The sequence below is a fragment of the Neltuma alba genome, unplaced genomic scaffold (assembly GCF_004799145.2).
Source record: "Neltuma alba isolate B1F8T4 unplaced genomic scaffold, ASM479914v2 tig00010101_pilon, whole genome shotgun sequence".
Classification (NCBI taxonomy): Eukaryota; Viridiplantae; Streptophyta; class Magnoliopsida; order Fabales; family Fabaceae; genus Neltuma; species Neltuma alba.
This window is the reverse complement of record NW_021635054.1, coordinates 57,883-66,339: the sequence shown is the minus strand read 5'-3', so window position 1 is coordinate 66,339 and position 8,457 is coordinate 57,883.

Genomic DNA, 8,457 nt, shown 5'->3' with positions numbered 1-8,457 from the left:
TAAATTCACATATATTGCTAGAGAGTGTATCCATATTTTTCCTTGAATATTTGGAGTCCTTAGGTAATTAAAATAATTGTATCACATTAATTCCCCTTTTGTTTTTCTCTATTTTCCCAAAAATAATTATTTTTTTGGGAATTTTCACCAAAATTTATTTTGGGCCATTCTCACTCTCAAAACATCATAGGTGATTCAAAAACCCCTAATTCCACCTTTTTGTATTTTTAGGGAATTTTTAAGAACTTTTCTCAAAATTACCGTTTTGCCCCTAGGGACCCGACAAAGTTGGTTTCATCTCATTTTGGGTTTCCATGTTTTATTCACACCTTATACTTATCAATGGTGTCTCATTTCTTACATTCCCATTACTAGGGTTTTAAATTTTGGGATGTTACATCTGAAGTGAGGTAGGTCAAAAAAATGGTTCTCTCCTCTAGAATCAAAAGTAGAGGGAATAAAAAGGATGGCGAAGAACTAATTTCGGATCCTCCTTTGCAAGCACACAACTATTGAATTTAATATTGGAATTTTTTTTTCATCTGTCATGACACCTCCTCATATCCACCGTGGCGCTTGGCCAAAACAGTGTCATCTCAATGAGTGATTCTGAGTTCTTTGTTAAACTGCATCCGCCGTGGCGCTTTTGATAATCCGCCGTGACGCTTTTGATAATCCGCCATGGCGCCTATTACTGAGAGTACTTTTGCAAATTCGTCGCGGTGCCTGAAATGATGTGTCGTGGCACTTCATACAGAATGGCTAGAACACTAAAGAAGCTCCCTAAAATTCACACCAAACAAGGATAAAAAATACACACACATAAAATCACATAAAATCATGCAAAAACACAAATAAAACCTCACAACTCCCTTCACCAACTCTTATGCACAATGAAAGCTAATTATACCCAAAATATGAAAATATGAATGGCAAAAGTATAAGTTTAGGACTAGAAATATATGTAAATAATGAGGCTTATCAACTACCCCACACTTGCACTCCTGGGCAAAATCAAGTCTAAACATAATGTAAAAGGAAAGGATGAAAGATAAGGAATAGGCAAGATCAAAAGTTCAAGTTACAAATGCAATCAATAATGATTCTTTAACCAATATCAATCCATGGAATATTCCAATACAAAGAAATCAATCAATGATATAGAATTTAGTCTAAGTGAATAAGATATAGAAGACCACACAAGGAAATTAGTGTATCACTAAGCTCACAAGTGTTTAGGGTTGTTTCACTCCATTCACTTGTTCAAATACTCTACCATATGCTTGTAATAGCTCTGCCTCTCTACCACTCAAACACATGTGCTCTCAAGAATCAAGAGGACTTTTGTGTGGCTCGTAATGTAAAGGATAGGAAGATAGTGCACAAGAATGCATGTGAAGGAGAGTTTGAAGTGTAAATCAATTGGTAGAATTCAATAGCATTAGCAATGTTTAATTGAAGGTTTGATTTCTTGATCTTGAACTCTAAAGTTGCAAGGGTATTTTTATTCTTTCTTTCTCTTCTTTATTTTCTTTTCTTTTCTTTTGTCAACTTTTCTATTCTTCTTTTTTTTCTTTTATATTTCACATCATTTTTTTCTTGTTTCTTTTCTTTTCTTTTTCTTTTAGGTTTTTTTTTGCACCCATGCTTGAGTATGCACTTCCTTGTATCAATCCATCAATTGAATGCATCATAATGCTAGTGAATTCTAAAGGAAATGAATGAAATGAAATATGCATTCCTGTATGAAAGAGGTTATATGAATGGAAATGAAATGAATGGAAAATTCAACTAAAAGGCTCAAATGGGTAGTACGGGATAAATCATGTAGGTGTTAGCCATTTGGTCTAAGTAGCTATTTTGAATGAATGTCTCAATCATGTTCAAGAGTACTAATGTTACATGTAGTCTTGATTAAGAATAAGACAAGTTCTAGAGAGTATAAGAGACAAGTGAATACACATAAAGGCCCAAAGAATCTTCCAACTAGGCTTTGTCTTCCATATTCATTCACTTAGGCTAAAGAACACATCATGCTAAATCTCAATGCATTCGAAAATTTCACCTTATGATATTAATTTCCAAATCAAAATCAATCATAAATGCAACATTAAACTCTTGAAACAAACTTAATCCTTCAAAAAGTTTTTGGAAATTGAAGTTTTACAAAAGACACACAAACTCAAAAACATAGCATTCACTTCCCCCACACTTGACCCTTGCATTGCCCTCAATGCAAACAGACTAAGGATATCAACAAGATAGATCAAAACTAGAGTGAGAGACAAGAAATGGGATTACCAAGATAGAAGGAGATTATTCTGAACAGTCAACTACTATTTTTTTCTACTGGGTTGGTCCTCTCCCCCACACTTATTGTAAACAAACAGTCTAAAATATGATTTCACAAGCAATTCAAGAAATTAAAGGGAGGAAAGGGACAACCATATAATGAAATCTTCTCAACCTCTTGAAATAAAAATTCTCATCTTGGATAAGAATCATGAAGTTCTGTAATGTAGGCTTTTCTCCTTGATATCCCTTTATTGGTGGTGGCTCTGGTTGAATAGGCAAAGGTCCCAAGATGTAAGGCACAGACTGACCCTCTTGAAGGTCTTTATCATCAAGTTCCTGTAAAGAACAAAGGAACTCATGGTCAACAATAACCCAAAACCAATAAAAACCAAAGAATTACAATGATCATGCACATAATTAGGTATGTCCAGTGGCAAGTCATAAGAGAGAGTCTTATGAACAAGGGCGACTACTCCTAGGACTCTGAATCATATTATAACGAGTCTCAAATCTAGAATCATGAGCAAATTGAAAGGTTCTATATTTAATATCACATAATTTCGTAATATTGGGTGTTAGGTGTCACATCCCGAATTTTGGGCGTAGAAGTACCGAAATTAGCTTGAAATGAGTAGGCTACCAGACCATTTTTGGCAGAGGTCCTAGAGATTTCTTGGAAGGATAGAGGGATTCCTAGGGACTGAATCACAAAGGAAAAGTTTTTTTAGGACTGATAGAAGATAAAGTTAAAGACTCAGAAGACGTCTTGAGGCCCGGGAATGAGAAATAGAGATGAATATAGGCCAAAGGTTATGTTGGAGGCCTTAATGAGGTGAATTTTGAGGTTAAGCCAAACTAGAAGCAAAATTGTAATTTTGTAAAGTTTTGGGCTGGTAAAGGCAAAAATGGAAATTATGCCCGCAAATCCCAGAAAAATCCCAGAAAAGGGGAAATGGTAGGTTAAGGCCTAAACACTTCAGAAAAATTCTAAAAAAATGGGGATAAGGTTCAAAGGCCTGTATGAGGCTAAAAATGATGAAAATGCCCTTAGAAGGAAATTGTGGAATTCCTAGGGTTTTGACTGATTTGGACTATTTTTAAAAATGAATTATTTAAAGCATAAGGAGTCCTCAGATAATTAGAAGAGGCTAAAAATGATGAAAATGCCCTTAGAAGGAAATTGTGGAATTGCTAGGGTTTTGACTGATTTGGACTATTTTTAAAAATGAATTATTTAAAGTATAAGGAGTCCTCAGATAATTAGAAGAAAATGAGAGAAAATACTTGAGGAATTATCACAAGTTTTAAAAATAATTTCGTCCCCAGAAAGCGATGAGGTTGGGTTTAATGGAATTTAAAGCCTATTTACATACTATCTAGGGAAAGTCAAAGTCAAATGTCTAGAGGTTGACTTTTAACTTAAGAAAAATTAGAGGAATACTTTGTGATGAATAAATAGTACTGGTACCTGGAAGAACAAGGGAAGAGCATCACTCCCTCTTTGAGCATGTTATATATGCCATGTGGATTTATTTGAGGAGAGAAAATGGTGCCATAACATGTCTTAGTGGTCCCAGGAAAGTCAAGACTCGGAAAAATACCTTATACGGTGTAGAATGATAAGATAGGTGGAGGAATACCTAAGGGTTATATTTTGCACAAATTTTATATTAATTTCCTCCCTATTTTAATGCCAAAATGATGAAGGAATATGGAGGGAACAAGTGTGAAACGCCCTGCCTTTAACCCCTTAGAGTACACATTCATAAGCGTTATGGTTCAAGCAGATCATGACACAAGCTCGTGGATTTAAAAATTCCAATTAATTACTCGGTTACTATTTACTGTTTAAGTTCCAGATTACAAGTCCAACTTCAAAAATTCATAACTAATTCCATAAAAATCGTATTGAGGTGTTTTAAAATTATACAAAAATCTATTTCAATTCTCTTTAAGGAAAAAATATCCAATTGGACTTATCCTTGCCCCATTCGTACAGTTTAATCAATAAATATTACTATTTATTTGGTAAAATCTGGAACTTCCAGATTCTGTGCCTCAATTTTGGAAATTTGTATCTCCTTATGTACACATCCAATTGAGGTGATCTACCTCTCATTTTAAAGCTTGGTATGTGTACTATAAGTCTACCAAATCTTGTGGCTTAACCCTTTTGTTTGATAGGTCAAACTGAAGCTACAAAATCACTGCTCTAGGACCTACGTTTTATCCCTTAACATCTCTTTACTTTAATTCTTTTTATTTCTTTGGTATACATAACATAGGCTTACTCTTTCCCATTCATGCTCATACACTTTCATTCATGCCATAAGTATTATAATTAATTACATGGCATCATAGGCATCCAAGACATAAATTACATAAGAGGAGAATTACACATTAAATAATAATATCATTTATTAACATCAATAATTTTCTACTTTCTTCTCCTTGCTTCTCATGCCATTATTTCCCATCACTGATTGACCTAAATGGTTGGTTAGGGAGGAGGTGAGATTCGGGGGAATCTCAGTAGCAAATAATATCATATTAATCATGCTAGATGGATGCTAATGCACTTTATTCTCTTGTCAATTAGTGACATATTAGCATGCTCAAAGCTAACTTCTTGATGCATGGCTATGGAGACATAATCTACTCATGATGAATAGTAATTATAGCAGCTAAAACATATCATAATAACATGCAATAACATGTACACGGCAACACACAAGCATACAACATCAAGCAATAACAAGAGGTAAGTTCACTACCTTGCACCTTAAGCTTTCATCCTACTTTTCCTTTGACTCCCTTGACTTTCCAACTATGTGGGCATTCAGTTAACATTACCAAACATCCTCTTGGATGTTCCAAGGTCCTAAACATAACCACAATGATCATACAATCCATTAGAACCACTAGATTACAAAATATTCAAAACTAGCTCTCTTGAACTTTAACCCTTTCTCTTGGTTTTAGGGTTTCCTTTCTAGCTTTTCTAACATAAATCTCATCATTTCCCATCCTTAAGATCTATTTTTTGTTAATTAGGACCACTTTAGATGGCTTTAGATTCAAGAAAATCAAGTCTAAAAATTTAGCTTCGCGGGTACTGTTCACGTAGAAATTCCAAAATTCTTGCTCAATTTTGAAAATTCATAATTAATTCTAAAAAAATCAAAACTGAATGGTTCCAAGTCTCACTGAAAGCTCCTTAAGTTTTCTTTAAAGTAAAAAGATGTACCAGAATTGTATGGAATTTGACACTCTTCCAAAGGTTAAACACTGTTTCTAGATTACAAACCCTAACTTTGAAAAATCACCATAAAATCGTACACATATCCAAATGAAGTGTTATACCCATGGATTTAAAGAGTAACTTATTCAAAATAGGCATCAAATCAGATGCTATAACCATCACATACCTTGATCTTGAAGCTTGAATCTTGTTCCTTCTTCTTGGCCTTCACTCCTATGTTTTTCTCTCTAAATTTTGGCAGAGTTTTCCCTCTACAAATGGCTGCCAAAATGCTCTTCCAAGGTGGGGTATTTATAGCCAAAACTTTGGCTTGAATGGACCAAAATGCCCTTGGTGGCTAGTAGAAAAAGTAAGGGCAATCTTGGAACTTCAAGTTAACTTTTACATCATCGTTGCATCATCTTCTTGCATCATCCTTACCTCATTCTTCTAGAAGGTGCTAAGTGTCACAAATATGGTGGAGGAGAAGGAAGATTAGATCCTAGCCATTGGATCAAAACTTAATCCTGAAGTTTCCTTCGAATTTACTTGGCCCACATTTCTCTGACTTTCTTTATGGCCTTCCAGAGCTCAGAAAATTCTTCTATCTACTCCATAAATTCCCTTTAATTCTAGAGAGTATCTATGAATTTTCTTAGGCCATAACACTTCCTTTAAGCTTTGCATAAAAATTCATTATTTCTGTTAAATCTAGCCTATCTAGTAGTGAGAGTGAACCTACTGACCAAGAGATAATGGCTGAATTACCACAAAACCAACCTAATCCTAACCTTAATGCTAATCAAGTGAGGAATGGTGGTAATGGAGAACAAGAGAGAGTCAGAGAAAATAATGGAAACCCTAGGAGAAGAACAATTAGGGAAGCCACAACTTCTGATGTAAATTTTGATCCTTTTACTGCGGCTTGTCCAAATTTTGAAGTTAACTTTGAGATTAAAGGTTTATTGATTAACTCTCTTCTCAAATTTCATGGCTTGACAGGAGAAGACCCATACCTCCATCTGCAATCTCTTTCCATGATTTGTCAGAGTATGGAGCTCGTGGGAGCATCATTGGACCAAGTGCTATGGAAGGTTTTTCATCTATCCTTTGAAGGAAAAGCTAGGGAATGGTACATGAGCCTCCCAAGACATGTAGCTGATGCATACCACAGTTAGGGGAACTTAAGGAAGGCCTTTCTGGAGAAATACTTTCCGGCTTCTCGTACTTCATCAATGAGGAAGGAGATTTATTCTGCCAAGCAAGACTATGACGAATCTCTCTATGATTACTAGAATAGATTTTAGGACCTACTTTCAAGATGCCCACATCATCAAATTCCGGATGAACAACTGGTGCAATACTTCTATGATGGGTTAAAGAACCAAGAGAAGGGTATGTTGGATGCTGCATCGAGAGGATCTTTGATAGACTCCACTGCTGAGGAGGCTTGGGATTTGATAAAGAAGATGGCCCTGAATCATCAACAAGCTGGTGTGAAACAAGCTGGCCCTGAATCTCAAGCCCTAACTGTCCTACCTAAGGATGAAACTGAAGGGAATTGAAAGACGATGCGCAGCGGAAAAACAACTCGAAATTTTTTAAAAAAACTTTCAACCCCTTCCCGGATCTACCGATCGCGTTTAAGTCAGGTAGTAAGAAACATTACCTTCGGTGTTCGATTTCCTGGTGACTCGATGATTCGGCCGTTCAGGATGCTTCTGCTCGCCTCCTTTGTCGTTCGAAGTCGACAACTCCGGTCGGCTTCCTCTACCGGTATCCACACGAGTGGCCCTCAACCTCGAACGGCGTGCTAGCGCCTATGTCCGTCTAGGGTTTTCAAAATCTGTCCTCTCTCCTCTCTTAGGCCGTCTCTTATCTGTCAGTTCTCTCACTCTTAAACCCTAGCTCCTCATATCAAATATATAGGATGCTATATAGGTTTAATTAACAATATTTAATAAAGAGATGACAGAATTTATATATTTAATTTATCCTTATAAATTAATATCTCTTATATTTATATATATATACGAATTTATATATATATACACGTCCACCCTATTTATTCATTGAATCTGGACATATCTTAGATTCAATGAATCTGGACATCATAACTCGTGTTGGGCTATTTTGTGTGCGACCCTGTAGGCCCATATGAAGTTGGCAGTGGGCCATTAACTATAATGACTCACAAGTCGTAAGCGGTCTCTAGCAAGACATCACGACTACCCAAAACATATGAGGATCATTGAACGATGCAACCTTTCATACAACCATATCACGTCCCTTTTGTCACACGACATTTTGGTCATGGATGAGGCATGGAGAACGTCATCCTCCTATTCATGACCGTTACTTTCTCGATCCCTGAGTAGTCTGAGTATAGAAACGGAACTACCTTTCCATTATAGTATGGCCATACATTTCTCAGACTCACTCATCGAGGGGCCCAGTAATGTCTCTCTACGAATGTGAGGGACAAATTCCATCTTGACCATTCACATTCCTCCGCATGAAAAACCACTAAGCCTGAACATAGTCTTTATGATCACTCGGTCAAAAGTGACTTTTGACTAGGTCAAAGCTAAGCGTTTCTCATGTAGGAATCCATGATGATCTCAGGTCAAAGGGCATAATGACGTGGTTTGTATATGAGAGAAGCTTATGACTTAACCCATGCAGCTCTCTCATAGCGGGTCGGTCCAACACCTTGTACTCTTACATGTGCCTATGACTTTAATTTATATCTCTATATATCTTTAAAGTCATACTGGTCTTATTTCATCTTTGCTCCCACATAGATGACCGACCAGGGACATTTAGGATAAACCATGAGTTATCCAAGGATAGTCATCACAGTAAACATGCAAATAATATGATAACTTAATTAATAAATTCATAAATTAACAATGTTCAAA